At 34.9% G+C, this 22,495-nt stretch overlaps 1 long non-coding RNA gene across 4 annotated transcripts; it reads left to right on the forward strand.

Moving 5' to 3' along the window:
• Positions 1-507: 507 nt before the first annotated feature.
• On the forward strand, positions 508-22,495 carry LOC126977514 (uncharacterized). Of its 4 annotated transcripts, XR_007732222.1 has the most exons (9): positions 508-663; positions 3,775-3,854; positions 3,940-4,507; positions 4,638-4,780; positions 11,288-11,445; positions 14,276-14,435; positions 18,803-19,005; positions 21,106-21,186; positions 21,799-22,495. It is a non-coding gene; the product is annotated as an uncharacterized LOC126977514 (long non-coding RNA). The 4 variants fall into 4 exon arrangements; XR_007732220.1 differs by lacking the exons at positions 508-663; positions 18,803-19,005 and adding an exon at positions 14,824-15,026 and having other exon boundaries at positions 3,503-3,854; XR_007732219.1 differs by lacking the exon at positions 508-663 and having other exon boundaries at positions 3,503-3,854.

A 22,495-nucleotide genomic window follows, 5' to 3' on the forward strand; every position in this document is an offset into this window, starting at 1 on the left:
TTCGTCTGCTGGTTCTGCGTCGCTCTGGCCGTTCTTCGGCCTTTTACCTGTACGCTTCCCCATGGCGATGGGGAAGCGCACTTAACAATTTATATATACAAAAATCGAATATTTATAAACCAGGATAAACAATTTACAAGTATGAAAAATATATGCACAATGAACAATAATTTAAACAATTTTTTTTGTATAAGCGCGCCTTCCTTCGTTCACTCGTTCCCGCCAAAAAACGCACGATCGTTGATATTCGAAAACAGCTTGACAGATGACAACTGACTTAGGGTGTTTTTCCAAAAAAAAAAAAAAAAACTATGACTATGACAAAGACTTGACAATGGTTGTTTTTCCGGATAGAGAACAAACTTTTTTAATCAATATCTGTTGACTACGGTTAAATTTGATAAAACTGTAAATGCCAGTTTAGGAACACGAGTTTGTTCTATCCATAGATACAAAAATATCTTTTTACTTTTTTTTTGACGTTGGTTGTTTTTCCAAAAACCCCTTCAATTGTATACCTTATTTATTTATTTAAGGTACAAAAACGATTACAAAGTAAAACATGAAATATAAAAAAATAAAAATAAAGATCTTATCACTATAAAATTGTAAATCTAACTATTGTAAACAGCGTAATATTATTTACATTCACATTGAAAATATGTAAGTACAACTAATATTTGAGTTCTATGTTACAGTGCTTCTTAATTGTTATTTCAAAATTATATAAACGTTGACTAAATATATCGATTTCACAATTTTAATTACTACTTAACTCGTTATACTTCGGCACATACGATGAAATGGATTAATATATTATGCGAGATTGTTGTAACAGTGCGGTATTGCAAAAATTTTTGGCATACGAGTGGCTTGCTTGCGAGTAATTAAGTGATAAAGTGTACAATTCTCTAACTACTAATAATAATGTAACTAAGCAAAACATATTTTAATGTTCAAAAATCGCTCACTACAAAACTCACTTCTCGTTAATGTTCTTTGTAACCACTTGTTGCTTTTCTTTGGGCGAAAAATCACTCCATCCTTACTCACTATAGACTGCATGTTGCTTCTCATTGGGCGACACGTCATCGTGCCAGTCATGCCTACAACATGCAGGCTATTTCAGATGCCACATGCTTGTCATAAGCGCCGATCATTCAACGCTCATACCAAGCATCCGGACCCGTCACTAATTCATTATATTAAATTAATAGTTACAATAATTAAGGATGCGAAAGAAATCAAAAGTAAAGATTTTTTAATGTATTTTAATATTATGCAAATATACTACATTTAAGTATTTTATTCTCAATGGCATCAGAACAACTACTACAATCACTGTCATTATCGCTCTCTGATTGATTTAAAAATTATACAAGTTTGCATTTTGTCTGCTGCAATAGCTTCATACCCACAGCTTTTTCGTGATATAGGGGTAAATCATTTGTAGTTCAAATAAACCCTAGCTTTAAGGCGTCCATCAACCGAAGTACATTTCGCTCACTAAGTCTAAGTGACATTGAATATTAACATTTAAGTATGTGAACGTCAAATAAGCTTTATTCAATTAGGCTTAAACTAAGCCCTTTTGAATAATCACTACAAATATTTATTTTATTAACTTTTCTCTTTATTACTGAATTTACCATAATATGTTCGGAAAAGCTCATGAGAAAAACAGGAAACTCAACGGTCACTCCTTAAATTAAATAAGGTATTTTATAATGGCTGTAGTATAGGTACATATAACAAATCAGTTGGACAGTATTTAATAAAATAAATAATTTCATAAAAAAGCAATGAATTATATAAACTGTATACATCGTATACTGGATGCATTATTCTTTAGAGCTTGTATACTTCATGAACATGATGGTCGTGACCACTGTCACAATTAGCAATCGCATTCAACAAATACATTATGATTTATTAACTATTGTTGTCTACCACCTAGGAGAAACAAGCACCACGCGTATGAATTATTTATTTTCAACATTTTATTAATAATCATAAGAAACACTGGCCCTGGGCTGTTTGTAATGTCAAACTAAATTAATACAAGTGTATTTAAGTAAATATCCTGATTAGCATGGACCATATTAAGATCCATTTAAAAGTCCTATTTATTATTTCGTGACGGTGTACCCTTCGTTATAATAATGATTATTACAATTACCATATTCAGGCTCCCCATCTGTTGCCTCCCAACTTTTAGTGAAGCTGGAGCCTGCTGATAGGCTCCCTTTACATGACGTTCACATTATAGTAACAGTATAGTTTACAGTTTACAGTATAGTTCCATTTGTTTCCGAAGCGGTAGTAGTATCTAGTGGTTATTAGAAATGACATCAAAAAGAATTTTGAAGTAATCATTTTTGAGAAAATAAATGCCTTTTATGCCTTTATATATATTCCACGAATTGTGTGTATTAAGGCTTGCTTTCTTGGAATAACAGTAACTTAAGTAAAACTAGTATACGAAAACGATATAGTATTGCTCATTAACATCGATTTTCTTGGTTTGATTTATCGATCTCATCCCTAAATAGAGGCAAGAGCAGGTTCATTCTCATTTCTCATTGCAGATACTTGATTTATTTATCAAATGTCAATTGACGTATTAGCTTAATGCGAGTTGAGACTTGAGGTTACTTAATGTAGAATGCAGTTGCTAATTGTTATTATTACCTACTTATGTTGTGGAATGTAGACTGATTTCTGTGTATATCGTTGTGCAAATATGAGGTGTCTTGGGGCTTGGGGTAGACAGACTGTCCCGACTGACACCGTCAGTCACCCGGTGGCAAGACCGACTTGCTAATACATAATGACCGCAAGCCTACATGTAGTCTAGAGATGATGAATATACCAGATCAACTTCAACCATTTCAATCTATTAACCAATAAATGTAAGTAATAAATGAAATGTAATCGTACGGCAAATGTATCTTATAAAGTGTTCAAGTACGAAGAAGAGTTCATTTAATTTTATCCATTAACATCTCTATTTTATGCTACAATATGATAATATTCAACTTCATTAACAACAACCAAATACCAAATATTGAACTTGTACCTACTACTTACAATAATGAATAATATTTATAATAACTAATATAAAATTTCAACCATTATTGACACCTATTCTACATACACATTCACTAGGCAAAACTGACCAACATGTCACAGTCCTGGATAACTCCTAGTCAGGTAAGATCTTTTTTGTTTTTTTTTCTTTGAATATATAAGAATGTCAGGCTCACCCATCTTCTGACGGTTCGTCTATAATTTTACAAACAAACCATTTATATAGGAACAAAGAAAAGAAAACATTTATATTAGATTCACACATCGGGGCATAAAGTAATGTGTTACCTAATCTTTCAATCATGTTATTTATTTTTTAAGCCAAATGCTTTCATACTTTAACTCTCATCAGTTGCTTCACTTGAAACAATTTAATAATTAAAAACATGAAAAAATATTAGGGGTTACAAATCGAAATCAAAGGTATCCTATACCTCAAGTTATTAAGTTGTTTATTTTATTTTTTATTATGTGTAAGACCACAGTGTTCACAAGTTACAATATTTCTTTTTTAAGTATGTTGGTTTACATAATTAAACAATTAAATCTTACTCATAACTCAAACATAACTTGTTACACCAAGTCCAACTGACAACAAGCTGTATATTGTTAATTATTAAGTTTAGTTTAAAGTAAACAGCCAATATTTTGATAAGTAATGTGGAAAACGATTTAAATTTTCAGACTCATTCAATAATATATCTCTGAAGAATCATGATCAAGACAACCAAAAACCAGTACAGTTAGAGAGTGTGGCTGGCGGGGTAAGCCTCTGTTTAAAATGTGGTAAATTTGAAATAATTACTTATGGGTACATTCAGTAAGTAATTAATTACTTTTATTTCGCAGGTTGCAGTTCATTGTGAATTAAAAAAAATTTAAAGGAAAAGTATTCGTTTGGAGGTTTTTGATGCTTCAAGAAATTTACCAAAAGTTGAATGTGAGTTACCAGCTATAAAGCAGGAAGCTAAAGCTGAACAAAGGAGGCTAAAATTAGAGAAATGGAAGATGGGAAAGGAGAAGAAGAAAAGAGAAGCTGCAGCACTGAAGAAGAAGCCATTTATTGTGAGAGTTGCTCATGCTCCTAATAAAGTTGTGTCTATATCTCCTCTAAGGGCTATACCCAGTACATCTGGAAGGGTCACCAATTCGCGAACTGTTCAGAGTAATAAGTTACAGAAAAAACAATTGTCACAAAATGCCTCTTCATTTGCCCCAAAAAATACAGGTCTCCCAAATACACATCATTTAACTCAAAAACAATTAAAGCTAGATCGAAAACAAACTGAGAAAAAAGTTCAATCCCAAAATGAAATGGCAATAGAGCCCCAGAAAACAGTCACCATAAACCCATATGTCACTATAGCAAGGGGTAAGGAAAATGCTCTCAAAGAAATGAAAAAGAAAATTAAAGAAGGTATTTTTTTTATTATCAGATTTTGCAATAGTTTTACCATTTAATATTTTGGCAAGTTTCATGGGAAACAACATTTTAATAGGATTTACAAAATGTTAAAAAAAATTAAATGGCTTTCTTAATGTTTAAGGACTTTTACATGATGATTACAATGATTTGGGAAGTGTGGAACATCTTAAAAACCAGTTAAATTCAGAAACTAAGAGAATCACTGAGATGTGTAATACCTGGGAGGAGATATCAATGGAGGGTGTGGTGCCTGATTCGGTTGAAGTATGTATATATCCTTTATTTAATAATATAATATATTATTATTAACAAAGTAGTAAAAGCATAGCAAACTATTGTGGTAGCTAAAGATCTAACCATATGTTGTGGCCTGGGCAGTACTGCCCCCACATCTATTGCTGATGTAGATGTTCATTCTCAGTTGCATCTTAAGTCCCATAGAGACGGGCACAGGTAATTCAGCTTCATGGTGACATCATCATGGCATAATTTGCTGTAAATTACTTTATGATGTGGCAAGAGACAGTCACTGGTATCTGAATTGATGCTGTGGATTTCGCGGTGGCAACCTATAATATGAGAAGAAAGAAAGCACATACTCAATATCAGCTATTGATTAAAGACAGTGTGTGCTCAAAGTGTGTCTTATAGTAAGTTCATAGTTCGACATACAACTATTTATCTTGTTTTGTATTTATAAAGTATTAATTACAATATATAGGTATACACTACAACACTAGGTATATAAAATTGTGTAATGCAGAAACACAACAACTATACACACATGTAAAACTCTGTACTTACCTAAAATTATATAACTTATCAATTTTACATGTTTAAATAATTTACTTCTTTTAAGCCTACATTTGTTTTAAATATCTGCATCTAATTATTTATATACCTCTCAATAGTTCAACTCAGTGTTTGTTAACTGAATAATCTATTGAAGAAAGGCTATTTTGTATGATAAATATAGATAGAGTAGAATACAGTAGTAGTTAACAAGTTTACTTTTATTCCTAATGTTAATATTATTATAATCACAACTACTAGGTTATTTGCTAATGTGCTTATTTACATATTGATAGGGGACTATCAGTATTTTTTTCTGGAAGAGATGAGACACATGAGCTACCGGATCGCCTGATTTTAAGTGATCACCCCCACCTACATTGTTCTGCAACACCAGAGGACATCTCACTTACCGGGCTTTTTGAAGAGTGTGCAGTATTTTGTAGGAAACACTGCTGAGGCTCATTACGTGGGAAAAACTTAAAAACCGCATGCATATATTGAGAGAAACGCCACACATCCACATGATATCCAAGTGTGGTGTGTCATGCTAATGTAGGATTTGGCGGCAGGAATCAGGTCAAACAGCTGTTTGGAATATTCTCCGTAATAAATCGGTTTAAAGACATTTATTCTCATAAGATTTAACACAAAATCACTTACATGAGAATTTTACATAAATCAACAGTGTAATATTACCTTATGTTTCTATGACTAAGCATGCAAAACAAACAAAGTGAACAATAACAAAAAATGAAGGTACATAAAAATTCTCAACGAAAGAACATCAACATGTTTGATATTTATCCGGAATAAGAAGGACTGGATGTGGCTAACGACTTATAAAGATAACAGTTGAAGTAAACTAAAATAATACCTACGGTTTGAACAATTATACAAATAAGAAAACTTAAAACAAATAAGTACATGTTTATATGAGTGATTGTGCATTTTTTTTAAATTATATAATTCGTAACGACGTTAAGATGAAAAAATAATTAGAATGAAGTATAATTACATATTAAATAGTGTTGCTTATAATAATATGTGCTTTTAGTTTTTTTTTTAAATAAGGCCGTACTTTTAATTTCTTTTATAGTATTTGGAAGTTTGTTATAAATCTGAATTCCCTCGTAAGTTAAGTTCCTTTTACCGTAATTAGTTCTTGGTGGACGTAGCATTAAGTCATTCCAACTTCTTAAGTTTTTTTCTTGGGAATACTTCTTTCTTTTAAACATTAATTCTGTGTGTATTTCGTTACTAAATATTTTTCGAATGAGAATACATGTGTGATATTTATATGTTTGTGTTACGTCCATTATTTTAGTTTCTTTATATACTTTGCTCGTTGGTGTCAGAAAATCATATCTAAATAATACTTTTATAAGTTTATTTTGTGCAGTTTGGATTAAATTTATATTAGTTCTGGCAGCTAAACCCCAGATTTCAACCAAATAATCAATATGCGGTTTTACGAGAGAGTTATAAATGATATAACGTACATTTCGGTGGAGACAACGTGCTATACTACGCAGTGTTCCAGTAAGGGATGTCAGCTTAGACTCCATGTGAGGTTTCCATGTTAAATGATTGTCTAATAAAAGGCCTAGATATTTTTCACTATCTGTTCTTTTAATTAATTGGTTATTAATTTTTAATGGTAAATGATTTGGAATCCTTTTATTTTTAGCGGCAAATATAACATAATGGGTTTTTGATATGTTTATCGTCAGTAAATTACACTGAAACCACACATTGAGCAGGTTTACGTCATCTTGTGCGTCTCTTATGATTGGTTCAATTTTATGACCAAAATAAAAAAGGCTAGTGTCATCTGCCTATAGTGATAGGGTTCCTTTGAGTTGCAATTTACTAATGTTATTTATATAAATCAGAAATAACAATGGTCCTATTAATCATCCATTTTTTTATTGTGTATTAGATTTCGGTCTAAAACCATATTGCTTACTAAATAAGAAATTTATAGATTTTAAGTATGTCTCAAGTCGATCGTATAAAACACGCTCAAAAATTTTAGACAATACTGGAAGAACTAAAATGGGTCGATAATTCCCTGGCTCTTGTTGTGATCCAGACATGCAAATAGGCGTCACTTTTGCAATTTTTAGACTATGCCTTGATTTAAACAGGTATCTATGCACTTTGTAAGTTCATCGGCTAGTAATCGCATGATGCATTTTATTGACTTAGTATTTATCGTATCCATACCTGCACTTGTATTAGAGTCTAAGTTTTTTATTAGAGTAATTACTTCATCTACTGTTGCTGATTTAATAGTACTGAGACCTGCGTACGTAATATTAGTGTCCATACTAGCATTTGTGTAGGTCTTATTGTTATGGTAGGTACTTTATAGGGATATCTTCCGCTAATTTTGAACCAACAGTAGAAAAGAAATCGTTAAAAGCCTGGCAGATATCATTTCCATTCAGAAATACCGTGTCTTTGTTTTAGTTTAGTGGGTACGGATTGTACTTGATTTTTATTGTGATTCAGAGAATTTATTAAACTCCACATTTTAGAAGGCTTATTTCGACAATTGAAGAACTTCTTGTGATAGTAATCTGCTTTTAATTTTTGGATTCTGATTGCAACGGCACTCTTAGCTTTTATAAAATTGGTTGCGATGCTTTTAGCTTCAGGATTTTTTTTATGTTGATGCCATAGTATGTTTTTACGATTAATATCATCTAATATACTTTTATTTATCCAGTCTTGCTTCGGTCAATTAATAATTTTAGTGCGTTTTGTTTAATTAATATCCATATTTTATCCTCTAAGATGTTGTAATCATGGTTATTGTTGAATATTTTGGTATTGCTAACTGCCTCATAGAGCTTTTTATAATCTACCACTTCATAGTGTATAATTTTTTTTTGCTTCTGGTCGATATTTCCTTACTTCAAAATAAATCTGTTTGTGATCTGACATCGATGATTCAATAACAGCTAAGTGAAACCCATTTTCATTCAAGTTGGTAGAGACGTGGTCGATCAAAGATTTTTTTAGTAAATGTTTCTCTTGTACAATATCTAGATTCAATTTTATTGATAATTTTGAAACCATTTTCTTGTGGGATCTTTATAAGCTTCAACTGACTTGTCTGGGTTTCATAAGTCAAAGTTAAAATCACCAAATACTATAGCTCTTTTTCTTAGATTCAGCTGAGAAGAAAAAGCATCTTGAAAATTATTAATATTAGTTCTACCGGGTTTTGTATATAGCGCCAATATCTACAGATTTTTTTTGCAAATGTATCCATAAGTAATGGTTGTCGTCTTTGTATAGCTCTTCGACAACATGATGCTTTAAGTTATTATGAGCAAAAATTGAAACACCACCACCATAAGCATTCTGTCTGTACTGATAATAGTGAGTGTAACCAGGTAATAAAATTCGTTTAGCCTCTTCTTTACTTTTTATCCACGTTTCAGACAATGATTTTGGGTACATTCTTGATATATCTAATGCGCAAATTTTCTTCGCCTTTCTCAATACGGCGCTGAAGTTCCTCTTTCAGATTTTGAAATTGAGCCTGCTGGTACGGTGTCTGATCCGAGAATATTTTTATTTTATTAGTTTTTATGTTAGTCTTATATTGCAGTAGGCATTTAGCGGTTTCCTCTATTTTAAAACACACTTTGATAGGGCGTATTTTGTCTGGTTTCTATTTCCCAACACGGAAAATATTAATAGGGCTAGGACACTCTGGTGTTAATGGTATTCATTACTTCATTTTTGTCGAATGTGTGTCTTTTATCTCGATCTATTGAAACAGATTCTGGTATACCAGCTATTAAAATATTCTTTCGTCTTAAATTTTGCTCATTAAACTCCGCTAAAATAGAATTATATTGACACGAGAGTGGGTCAGAGATTGGAAATAATACTCCGCTTATAGGAACGAGTCTTTATTTGCGTTCACTTTTTCTGAACTTGCACGTCGCTTCTTGTGGGCGGCGGTACCTTCATCGCGTCACAGCGTACCGAACACTAAGTCTCTTCATCTTCTTCTTCTTGGAACACTTCCACTTTTCACTACTTCTTCTTCTTTACACTTTCGAGTCAGAACTAGAACTGCCGTAGGCCACGCTTAGTACGGCTTATATACCCCCGGATCTGTTCTATTTTCAAAATGATTCTCCCAATCCACCTTTAAATTTAAATTGTACTAGAAAATTCTTTTAACTATTTTTATCCAGCTTACACATTTTTCATCCCTTTTTTTCTGTTCGATTTGATCCTGAACTTACTAGAAATTTCCATTAGCTTTACAAAACCCCAAAAATTCCATACACTGGTAGGTGTATCGAACCCGGGTCTACAGCGTCTAAAGTAAACACTTTTACGCTAAAGATAAGAGTATTGCTGACGGAGCTGTTGAAATTATCAATGTCTTGAAGTTTGACAACTCTCGTCATGTACGTTGCTGCACGATGATGTTTGACAACTCTCGTCATATACGTCGAAGCGTTGCTACACGAGAATATGATTGATTATCATTACTAATTGTTGATGAAGTTGGATTTATTTGCTTTTTTAGGTTTTTTAGGTCGTTCTCCAGGAACACTACCTTTTTTTCAGATCTCTGTGCCAAATATGAGATTTTTTTAGTTCTATTTCATTTTGTTTTTGATCCATTTCTATTGCTTCTAGTTGGTCTTTTGTTAACTGCATATCAGACTTTTCGGTAATAGTGTTTTGGATGCCTAAAATGTCTTGCCTTATAATTGAGAAATTTTCATTTTGTGTTGTAAGTAAAGCCAACATTTGCGTCATTTGCTGTTGTATATCTGACAGTTGTGTTTTAATCTCATCGTCTGAATGCTTACGCTTAATTCGAAAGTTAGAGTGAGATTCAAAACGAGGAGTCTCATAAGTTAAGTTTGGTTGCGAACCACTATGCCCATGAATCAAGCCACTTCCAGTAGGCGAGCGTGTTACATTCATGTTGTCTACCGATTGCCTTATGTTTATTATAACCGGTAACTAGTGCGATTGTCCGATAGTAGAATGCATATAGCGAAGCCGGAACAGATTTATTATTTATATTTACTCACTTGTTTCGTACAGAATAAGATGGTGATATCAATCCACTTCCGCAAAACTGGATTATTGCACTCAACTATATAATATTATTGCACTCAAAACAATGATCAAAATCAATTAACTGTAATAATTTAATTTAAGCTCAGTTTAGCAACACGTCTGCCTTGCACGCCAGACGTCGATAAATGCGGTGGAAAATACAATGACGCGACGTCTCTACGCAATGCAATGTGATGTAGTCGTTCACAGAGAACTGGAGTCCCGTTAATCCGAGCAGCTCTGCGTTGCAAGAGTTGCTGAGGGTCGTGATTTCTCTGAGGATTCAACTTTTTGACAATAGTTCGCCATCTGTGTCTGTCTTTGGCTACGTGCAGTGCGTCATGAAGTCCGGTATCCAGAGAAGTGCGGATTAGGGCTGCGATCTCTGGAGCGTTGTCCGTCTACCTTCCCAGTAACCATCAGTTGTTCGAGGCTGTGGCCATATTTACTGGCGATATGTCCAAAGAACTCTAAGATTCTACTGAGGGTGAAGTTGAAGGATGGATTGGTTGGTGCGGAATGCTGTTCAAGGGATTTGAAGCGTCTTCCTCCAGCACCACATCTTAAAGGCTTCAATCCGATCTCTGTCGGCCTTCTTTAGTGTCCAAGTCTCAGCCCCATAGCTACATCTAGCTACTGGTCATCACCAGAGATGATAGCAATACTCTAAATGTGACTGGACTTGCACTTTGTAGACGCTAGAATTTTGGCCGGCTTGAAGTATTTGTCTTGCTCTATTTATGACATGTATTTCTTATAATTTTTCTGGTTATGATTCTCTTAGATTAAATCTTCTTCTGCATCAGAATAATCGTATAAATGTCTGCTACATTGCCCCGTAATAATGTGTGTTGAATATTGATGTTCCAGCCGCCATTCTGGGTGCGGTGGGTCAGGGTCGTCTACTCTTGTCGCAGTTGATACAGCAATTCGCGGGCCTAGTGGTGTGCTGCGAGCAGGTGGACCCTCGCCACCGACTGGTAACCGCGGCTGACCTTCATGGATTTTGGGACATGATTTTTATGCAGGTGAGAAAATGTTCGGGCGGAGGGGACAAGTGGGAGGCCCAGGAGTGTGAGTGCACAGGAAGCCGGCTAGATTATGAGTACCACAACGGCGCCTATTCCTGCCATGAAGTAGTAATGTGTAAACATTACTGTGTTTCGGTTCAGACCGAGGGCGCCGTAGCTAGTGAAATTACTGGCCAAATGAGACTTAACATCTTATGGCTCAAGGTCATCAAAAGAGCAATTGTAGTGCCGCTCTTAATTTTTGGGTTTATCAGCTAAACATCCTGCTCGTCTCGTCCGTTATTTTCACTAAACAAAATTGAGACTAAATGGGTGCAACTCGCGTGCTTATTCACTTCTCATATCCTCAAATACAATAGATACGAGAAAAATTTTAATGTATCATATTTTTTAACAAGCTCCTTATACATTATTTCTCAATTTTCAAACCCTTCTCATTTCGTCTACTTTTAAATATTTTGAAAAGCTTACTTTAACCTTTCCGCACCTCAAAAGTAAAAAACCGGATTATCACTTTATTGTTCGTCCGTCCGTCTATCTGTCTGTCAAGACCCTTTATCTCGAGAGCGCGAGTGATCAATAGGTATTAAATCATGAGATATACTCAGGTCTACACAGTATCTTGAAGTTGTGAAAAAAATAGACTTCCAAATTACATAAAATAGATATACAGGGTCGTTTATGATGCAAAAAACTTACATACCGACACGATCAAGGGAATAAAAATTTATAAGGTATTTTCTGTTCACCTAGAACTATGAAAGGAGATAGTTTTTTTGTTCCACGATTAGGCCCACCTCTAAATATGGTGTATAGTAGTGAATCATATATTCCTCATAATCTAGAGATTACAACGGTATAATTAGTTAGAAATGGTCTACCCGGAATACTGAGAAAAAAAAATGTGAATGTCAAAATAACCTAAAAATCATATAGAAATGTTAATAATAAGCTATATATATATATATCTTGAGAAAACAGAAACAGAAATAATTAGTGGTAACAAGTAGTGGTAATATTCTGATATCAAAATAAACAGAGCCTGTAGGAGTACAGGAGCTTGAGTAAGGATACAGCTGATAAAAGAAGGTTTACAATAATGCACAGAGCAATAATGTTCATCACACAAGTATATTAATAGTTCCAGGCGTGTGTACACCAACACCCCAATACTTCAGTTTAACAGTTAGGGCACTAACCATAACCACTAAACTAGAAAACTTGCCAAAAATACTTAATAACCATCATTATAATATCAAGGTCTAGTGTAAATAAAATAAGCATTTCATATAAATACTATTGAGGTAAGGATTTGTACACTGTTTAATATAAATATTTATTACTAGCTGTCCCGGCAAACGTTGTCTTGCCATATAAAGTATATTTCACGCGAATAATAGCCTATGTGTTATTCTGGTGTGTAAGCTATATTATTGTAAAGTTTCATCAAAATCCATTCAGTAGTTTTTGCGTTAAAGAAGTTCAAACATACATCCCAGACATACAAACTTTCACATTTATAATATTAATAGGATACTATATAAAAAATGTCATCATTATTTTCAAAATCATCTTTTATAATTCGAATGTCATCCAGAAACGATGCAGGTGGTTCAATCTCATCTTGATTCCCTGCCCTAAATACCACACAACGGACAGTTCATGTGCACAGCAACCAACAGAATGTTTACCCATAAAATGTATGCAACAGTATCCAGCAAGAGCAGCTCTAGTATTAGAAATCGATAGATCAACCAGCAGATAAGTTTTTCTACTTGTGTGCCTAGATTGTATCCTACCCCGTAGAAGATATTTATTTTGACCATGGCTAGGTTGCCAGAATTATTCAATTTTGTATTCTCCGGAGATCTAGTTTCAAGTCTCCAGGTATCTCAGACACTTATTAATGTTTTCGCACATTACGATGAAATCGTATTGATCAATTTACACAACGACTGTGAAATAAAATAATTAATTATAATAATGCAAAATAAACTGTCACACATCTCGAGAGAAACGTTTATGTTTTGACAATATAAAAATCAAAATGCCAGATGCACAGATAACATATCTATATAGACTTTGTCATATTAAATATTGTAATATTAAAATATTTACCAATATAAGGTAATATTAAAATATTGCTAAATTAGTTTAGGCTCTAAACAATAATTAAAATTAGGTCCATGGATCCAATAGATATTTGTTACTTTTCGAAAGCCGATATTCACTTTTACCATGTTATGTTGTAATATTTTTATTTTCTCACATGAATGTAACAAATGTTTCATTATACGCATTTTTTGCCATGGTACTTACTTACATAACTGGATACTTACAGGAAATGTATCAAGTGTTTGCCTTTTTATTATAATTTCATGAACCTAGTTAGATTTTACAATAAAATATGGCCTGTTAACAATAAAAAATTGCTTACAATTTTAGTAGCATAAAACGATTAAAAAATATCACCATATCCAGTGGGCCCAAAAATAATTAATACATCTAGATAGTCTCTTGATGGCAAACTGACAAAACAGGCCTGGAATATTAGTTTAGTTTGCATGACAAGCTACGTCTTACACTCATGATTTTTATGATACAAAATAGAGATTAGTTCTAAACTCAACTCTTTTTTTCGCCGTTTCCACAGCTGTCGTAGTCAATGTAGACGTAAACATCATATAAGATTTCAGTCAATAGCGGCATTCCGACACAGTAACATGTCTGAGAAATCATTTATGGTGATAAAAAATTTATAATTTTGATCAAGATTAAAAATTAGATTTCCTTCTTGGTTGTGCCACTAAGTAAATAATTTCCACAGATTGAGGACATTGACATACGTTTCAAAGAGTTAGAAGAAATGAAAGCTCGAGACTGGTTAGAGAAGGAACCGCAGAAGGTAATGCTAAAGAGGAAGATGACGACCACCGTAGCGGCCGGCAAGCCCGCAGCTACCAGCAGGATCCGGGACGCGATAGCAGGTGTGTTTTTATTAACAATTTATTATTTTAAAGTGATATCCTACACTAATTTTACAAATTAAATTTGAAATAACCAAATTTTTGGTCGATGTGAGACTAACGGCATTACTCGGATGGTTGGTTCAGTTGGTAAGAGCGCACGGACGGAACCCGAGAGGCGCGGGTTCGAGAAATGTAGATTCTTATCAAAAAAGATAAAACATCAAAATAATGGTAATCAATCGAGTTATCCTCGTTACAACGTATTGTAATCTGCAGGGCGTTTCACTTACGATCATCAAGGTGTTGATCGTCACATCACTTTTCTCTTCATAAAAGATCATCCATAAAACATCAAAATAATGGCGAGTTTGTATAAATTGACTTTTTTTATTTTTATTTTTTGCAGCCGCAAGAAGAGCTCAGAATGTGCAAGTAAAACAAGCAGAAGGACCTGGGTGAGATGCGGGCAGCGGAACCAAGACCTTCGATGGCGGTTTCTTCTCTGTTCTGTCTCCAGTGCGAGAAGTTCCGTCGCCTGATATGCCCCGCCCGAAGCGTATGTGTAACGAAAATAACTTCCCTTCGAGTGCGACCAAGAATTCTTCAAGGGTAAGTATTCCGATTGGAATGTAAAGCTGCTCATGTATAAGCTCACCATTTAGATTGTGTTTTAAAGGCGTAGTCCCGGACTCATGGAAGTCAGCCCTTATACATCCGATCCAAAAAAAGAAGACATATCGGATCCGGGAAACTACCTATAGGTATTACCTCCCTGCTCTCCAAAAAATGGAGAGCATAATTAACCCCGAGCTCTGGTATACTTAGAGGGTCACCAGTTGATCAACGACCGACACTATTACTTTTGCCACGATCTTCTGCCGGGCTAAGATGCGCAACGCGACATATGTCGCGACGCGAGAGACAAAAGTTGTCGACATCGTGTAATTTCTCGTATATCCTAACATGCACAGTACGAGTGACAAAATTCTCGTCGAAGACTTGGCCTTATCGCGTACACAAACCGATGTTGCCGTTTAACAAGAATAATTGAAGAATAAATGGTATTCTTACGTTGCAACACCGATTTCGTTCATTCTTCGTTCATTCTATTTTTTATGTATAACTATTATAATGACATTTGTTACTGAAATGTACTTACTCTGTTTCGGTTCAGACCGAGGGCGCCGTAGCTAGTGAAATTACTGGCCAAATGAGACTTAACATCTTATGGCTCAAGGTCATCAAAAGAGCAATTGTAGTGCCGCTCTTAATTTTTGGGTTTATCAGCTAAACATCCTGCTCGTCTCGTCCGTTATTTTCACTAAACAAAATTGAGACTAAATGGGTGCAACTCGCGTGCTTATTCACTTCTCATATCCTCAAATACAATAGATACGAGAAAAATTTTAATGTATCATATTTTTTAACAAGCTCCTTATACATTATTTCTCAATTTTCAAACCCTTCTCATTTCGTCTACTTTTAAATATTTTGAAAAGCTTACTTTAACCTTTCCGCACCTCAAAAGTAAAAAACCGGATTATCACTTTATTGTTCGTCCGTCCGTCTCGAGAGCGCGAGTGATCAATAGGTATTAAATCATGAGATATACTCAGGTCTACACAGTATCTTGAAGTTGTGAAAAAAATAGACTTCCAAATTACATAAAATAGATATACAGGGTCGTTTATGATGCAAAAAACTTACATACCGACACGATCAAGGGAATAAAAATTTATAAGGTATTTTCTGTTCACCTAGAACTATGAAAGGAGATAGTTTTTTTGTTCCACGATTAGGCCCACCTCTAAATATGGTGTATAGTAGTGAATCATATATTCCTCATAATCTAGAGATTACAACGGTATAATTAGTTAGAAATGGTCTACCCGGAATACTGAGAAAAAAAAATGTGAATGTCAAAATAACCTAAAAATCATATAGAAATGTTAATAATAAGCTATATATATATATATATCTTGAGAAAACAGAAACAGAAATAATTAGTGGTAACAAGTAGTGGTAATATTCTGATATCAAAATAAACAGAGCCTGTAGGAGTACAGGAGCTTGAGTAAGGATACAGCTGATAAAAGAAGGTTTACAATAATGCACAGAGCAATAATGTTCATCACACAAGTATATTAATAGTTCTAGGCGTGTGTACACCAACACCCCAATACTTCAGTTTAACAGTTAGGGCACTAACCATAACCACTAAACTAGAAAACTTGCCAAAAATACTTAATAACCATCATTATAATATCAAGGTCTAGTGTAAATAAAATAAGCATTTCATATAAATACTATTGAGGTAAGGATTTGTACACTGTTTAATATAAATATTTATTACTAGCTGTCCCGGCAAACGTTGTCTTGCCATATAAAGTATATTTCACGCGAATAATAGCCTATGTGTTATTCTGGTGTGTAAGCTATATTATTGTAAAGTTTCATCAAAATCCATTCAGTAGTTTTTGCGTTAAAGAAGTTCAAACATACATCCCAGACATACAAACTTTCACATTTATAATATTAATAGGATACTATATAAAAAATGTCATCATTATTTTCAAAATCATCTTTTATAATTCGAATGTCATCCAGAAACGATGCAGGTGGTTCAATCTCATCTTGATTCCCTGCCCTAAATACCACACAACGGACAGTTCATGTGCACAGCAACCAACAGAATGTTTACCCATAAAATGTATGCAACAGTATCCAGCAAGAGCAGCTCTAGTATTAGAAATCGATAGATCAACCAGCAGATAAGTTTTTCTACTTGTGTGCCTAGATTGTATCCTACCCCGTAGAAGATATTTATTTTGACCATGGCTAGGTTGCCAGAATTATTAAATTTTGTATTCTCCGGAGATCTAGTTTCAAGTCTCCAGGTATCTCAGACACTTATTAATGTTTTCGCACATTACGATGAAATCGTATTGATCAATTTACACAACGACTGTGAAATAAAATAATTAATTATAATAATGCAAAATAAACTGTCACACATCTCGAGAGAAACGTTTATGTTTTGACAATATAAAAATCAAAATGCCAGATGCACAGATAACATATCTATATAGACTTTGTCATATTAAATATTGTAATATTAAAATATTTACCAATATAAGGTAATATTAAAATATTGCTAAATTAGTTTAGGCTCTAAACAATAATTAAAATTAGGTCCATGGATCCAATAGATATTTGTTACTTTTCGAAAGCCGATATTCACTTTTACCATGTTATGTTGTAATATTTTTATTTTCTCACATGAATGTAACAAATGTTTCATTATACGCATTTTTTGCCATGGTACTTACTTACATAACTGGATACTTACAGGAAATGTATCAAGTGTTTGCCTTTTTATTATAATTTCATGAACCTAGTTAGATTTTACAATAAAATATGGCCTGTTAACAATAAAAAATTGCTTACAATTTTAGTAGCATAAAACGATTAAAAAATATCACCATATCCAGTGGGCCCAAAAATAATTAATACATCTAGATAGTCTCTTGATGGCAAACTGACAAAACAGGCCTGGAATATTAGTTTAGTTTGCATGACAAGCTACGTCTTACACTCATGATTTTTATGATACAAAATAGAGATTAGTTCTAAACTCAACTCTTTTTTTCGCCGTTTCCACAGCTGTCGTAGTCAATGTAGACGTAAACATCATATAAGATTTCAGTCAATAGCGGCATTCCGACACAGTAACATGTCTGAGAAATCATTTATGGTGATAAAAAATTTATAATTTTGATCAAGATTAAAAATTAGATTTCCTTCTTGGTTGTGCCACTAAGTAAATAATTTCCACAGATTGAGGACATTGACATACGTTTCAAAGAGTTAGAAGAAATGAAAGCTCGAGACTGGTTAGAGAAGGAACCGCAGAAGGTAATGCTAAAGAGGAAGATGACGACCACCGTAGCGGCCGGCAAGCCCGCAGCTACCAGCAGGATCCGGGACGCGATAGCAGGTGTGTTTTTATTAACAATTTATTATTTTAAAGTGATATCCTACACTAATTTTACAAATTAAATTTGAAATAACCAAATTTTTGGTCGATGTGAGACTAACGGCATTACTCGGATGGTTGGTTCAGTTGGTAAGAGCGCACGGACGGAACCCGAGAGGCGCGGGTTCGAGAAATGTAGATTCTTATCAAAAAAGATAAAACATCAAAATAATGGTAATCAATCGAGTTATCCTCGTTACAACGTATTGTAATCTGCAGGGCGTTTCACTTACGATCATCAAGGTGTTGATCGTCACATCACTTTTCTCTTCATAAAAGATCATCCATAAAACATCAAAATAATGGCGAGTTTGTATAAATTGACTTTTTTTATTTTTATTTTTTGCAGCCGCAAGAAGAGCTCAGAATGTGCAAGTAAAACAAGCAGAAGGACCTGGGTGAGATGCGGGCAGCGGAACCAAGACCTTCGATGGCGGTTTCTTCTCTGTTCTGTCTCCAGTGCGAGAAGTTCCGTCGCCTGATATGCCCCGCCCGAAGCGTATGTGTAACGAAAATAACTTCCCTTCGAGTGCGACCAAGAATTCTTCAAGGGTAAGTATTCCGATTGGAATGTAAAGCTGCTCATGTATAAGCTCACCATTTAGATTGTGTTTTAAAGGCGTAGTCCCGGACTCATGGAAGTCAGCCCTTATACATCCGAACCAAAAAAAGAAGACATATCGGATCCGGGAAACTACCTATAGGTATTACCTCCCTGCTCTCCAAAAAATGGAGAGCATAATTAACCCCGAGCTCTGGTATACTTAGAGGGTCACCAGTTGATCAACGACCGACACTATTACTTTTGCCACGATCTTCTGCCGGGCTAAGATGCGCAACGCGACATATGTCGCGACGCGAGAGACAAAAGTTGTCGACATCGTGTAATTTCTCGTATATCCTAACATGCACAGTACGAGTGACAAAATTCTCGTCGAAGACTTGGCTTATCGCGTACACAAACCGATGTTGCCGTTTAACAAGAATAATTGAAGAATAAATGGTATTCTTACGTTGCAACACCGATTTCGTTCATTCTATTTTTTATGTATAACTATTATAATGACATTTGTTACTGAAATGTACTTACTCTGACCACAGAGTACTTTTACTTCGGGGCCGGCAACTGTCAATTATGGCTTGTTTTATTGTTATCATAACAAAGCAGTTTTCTTGAATTTATAGTGAAATTACTCGTTAACGATATGCAGTTCTTCATTGTAAGTAGCAAGTAATACGGCCTGGCAGTTAGCCTGGATATAGCGCAGGCCTTTGATTATAGGCCGTTATTGCTCAAACCCGAAGCGCGTGAACGCTGGAGTACCACAGGACTGTGTGCTATCTCGTCTCTATCTCGTTATATGTTGGTATTGAGATGATTGCTATGCAAACGACAGTACTGGTGATGCCGTTTACTCGAGCCATGCAGGTCTCTCTCGTCAAATCGTGGACCAAGGCTGGAAGAAAGTTGTGTCTTCCGCCGAGTCCTCCCTTGAGACGGTCGCGGAATGGGGTAAAATGAGCCTTGTCTAATTTAACCCACAGAAGATTCAACTTTGGAATGAGCTTCCTTGCGCAGTGATTTTAGAACGTAACGACATGGGAACATGTTAAAGCGCAAGTTTTCCTTAAACGCTGGCAACACTCCTGTAATTCGTCTTGTAAAGTAGACGAGTGGTGAGTATCATTCCCCACACCCACACCGAAATATAATTCTCAGCTTTCTATACGGCACGAGAAGCTCTGTTCTTCAGCGTAAAAACTGTATTAATGTCAGCACCATCAACTCCTAGCAAAGTTTTAAAATAGTCTACCTGGTGGAACAACTTTATATATAATTTTCAACAAACGCACTTACACACGGTTATATAGCAACACCGCATTGGTCGAAGCTAAAACTACAACGAGACGTAGGACTTTCTCATGCACGACCTTCAGTAATAAAGAAAACGACCAATAGGAGGCTCCTTAGCACAGCATATTTTTTTTCGAGAGGAGAAAAATATATTTACGTATTTAGATCCCCTAAATGGGGTTCATATGTCGGGCACTGGTGAAAATATTTACTACCGCCTTAAAACCTCCTCTGTGTTGATAGCCCTAAAAGCTGTTTCCGGCAGGGAAGCCGGGCGAGGGCAAAAAAATATGTGAGAAGTGGGATTCAAACCCACGGCCTCGCGCAGGATATCGTAACCTTCTAGACGACCAGAACAGCTCAGACCTACATTATAGGTAAGGTTTCCCTTGAGTCTTGGCGCCTTAGATCGCTCGGCCATCCTGACTTGTGATGAGCATTGTAAAATTATCGCACTCTCTTATATACAACTCTTTTATACAATTTATATGTTTAATTAAAATTGTATTCGAAAGAGATGTTTGGTTTTATGCAATAGGAATAAAAAATATGTATTTTATTAGTATCGCGCTGTGTGATGATGGTCCCACAGCGGCGCCTTGTTCCGCCTTCAAACCCTAATGGGCAAGCACTGTTTATATAAATATGTTTGAACATAATCGTATCTTTAAGTACCAGTGCAATCATGCCGCTCAGAACTATACATTTTGTAGTCATCACTTGAGATTTGGAAAGTCACGTCCCTTGTCATACAAATAACCACAATGACTTGTTATAATATTATGTTTTGCGCACAGAAGACGTCCAGGGCGATGATGTTCGCTTCGTTCATTAGCCGCGCCTGCAAGGACGGCGCCATAGTCCAGGATGATCCTCAGGTGAGCCACGTCGTATTACGATTTTTATCACATGCAAATTCAACATAAAAAACGTTTTAGTCCTATTATAACATGTCGTAGTTTTTAGGGACATTTTTATATTTTTACATCTGACAACCAAACCGTAAAACGACCTTACGTGCGCAGCATAACCAGATATTTTTCATTTAATGACCTTCTGCATTGATGCTGCACGAGAGTGTGGTCGGCGGTGATCTCTTAATATCAAGTAACTGATACCTTTGTTTGTCCTTGTTGACGCCACTATCTAGTTATCCTTTTTCTTCTCCTATCACGCTGTCTCTCTCCCCACTACGCTGTACCGCGCTATTTGCAAGGACGAAACCAGTCTTCGGCGATGCTTTCACCTCCTCCCCTCAATAAGTCCGTTGAACTACGGCTGTATTGCTCATTTCCATCTGATTCACCTGTTCTCTTCAGAATACTTGTATAGTAGAATATGTAGATTCGTGATAACATCGAGATAGATAAGTCGTAAATAGGCTATTCTTTACATTGTGAAGACCCTAAGTATAAACGTGTAAAATAATTTATAACAGGAACATATTAATAGCAATACTAGAGGAATAAAATTTAAAAATATGTTTTCAGGATGATCTCAAACAGTTCACCCCAGAAAACATATGTGGCCTTTGGCAAAAGTTATGTGGCATATTACCATCAGGCAACACTACAAAAGCTAACGGATCATTGAAGTGTGATGTATTTGATAGTCCCGACAATGATCTGCTTCAGCAGTCCATCGATGGTGACATCAGCGGGGTGGTGTTGGCCACTACAACTATTGATAATGAAAAGGAAAATAACAAGTTGGAGAGAGAGAATGCTGTATCCAGCCCTGTCTGTAAGAAGCAGGAGGAAAAGTAAGCATTTAGTTAATGAAGAGAATTGCAAAATACTCCATCACGAATACTGCGCCGGTCGACAAGAAGAAAGTGACTTGTGCTCTAACTGCTAGAGACGTTAAGTAGACAATTCTATATCTCGAGAGAAACACAGACCAAAGTTCGTCTACATGAGACATAAAAATATTTTATTATACAAGTCACTTTAGATACATGTTTTAAAATTGTGTGATATTTGTGTTGATAATCAATACTGGCCATTGCCATGTCAATAACTGTGCAAGTAATGTAATTTGTGTATGGAATCATGATATAACCTTATGTAAAATTATAGAAATGTTAATTATTTATTTTATATTCTATCGCAAAAGCATGAATGTGATAAGATGTTAATTATTTTTTGTTAAAAAATTTGTTAAAGCAAAAAAAAAATTAAATTTTCA

Source organism: Leptidea sinapis, chromosome 2 (genome assembly GCF_905404315.1).
Source record: "Leptidea sinapis chromosome 2, ilLepSina1.1, whole genome shotgun sequence".
NCBI lineage: Eukaryota > Metazoa > Arthropoda > Insecta > Lepidoptera > Pieridae > Leptidea > Leptidea sinapis.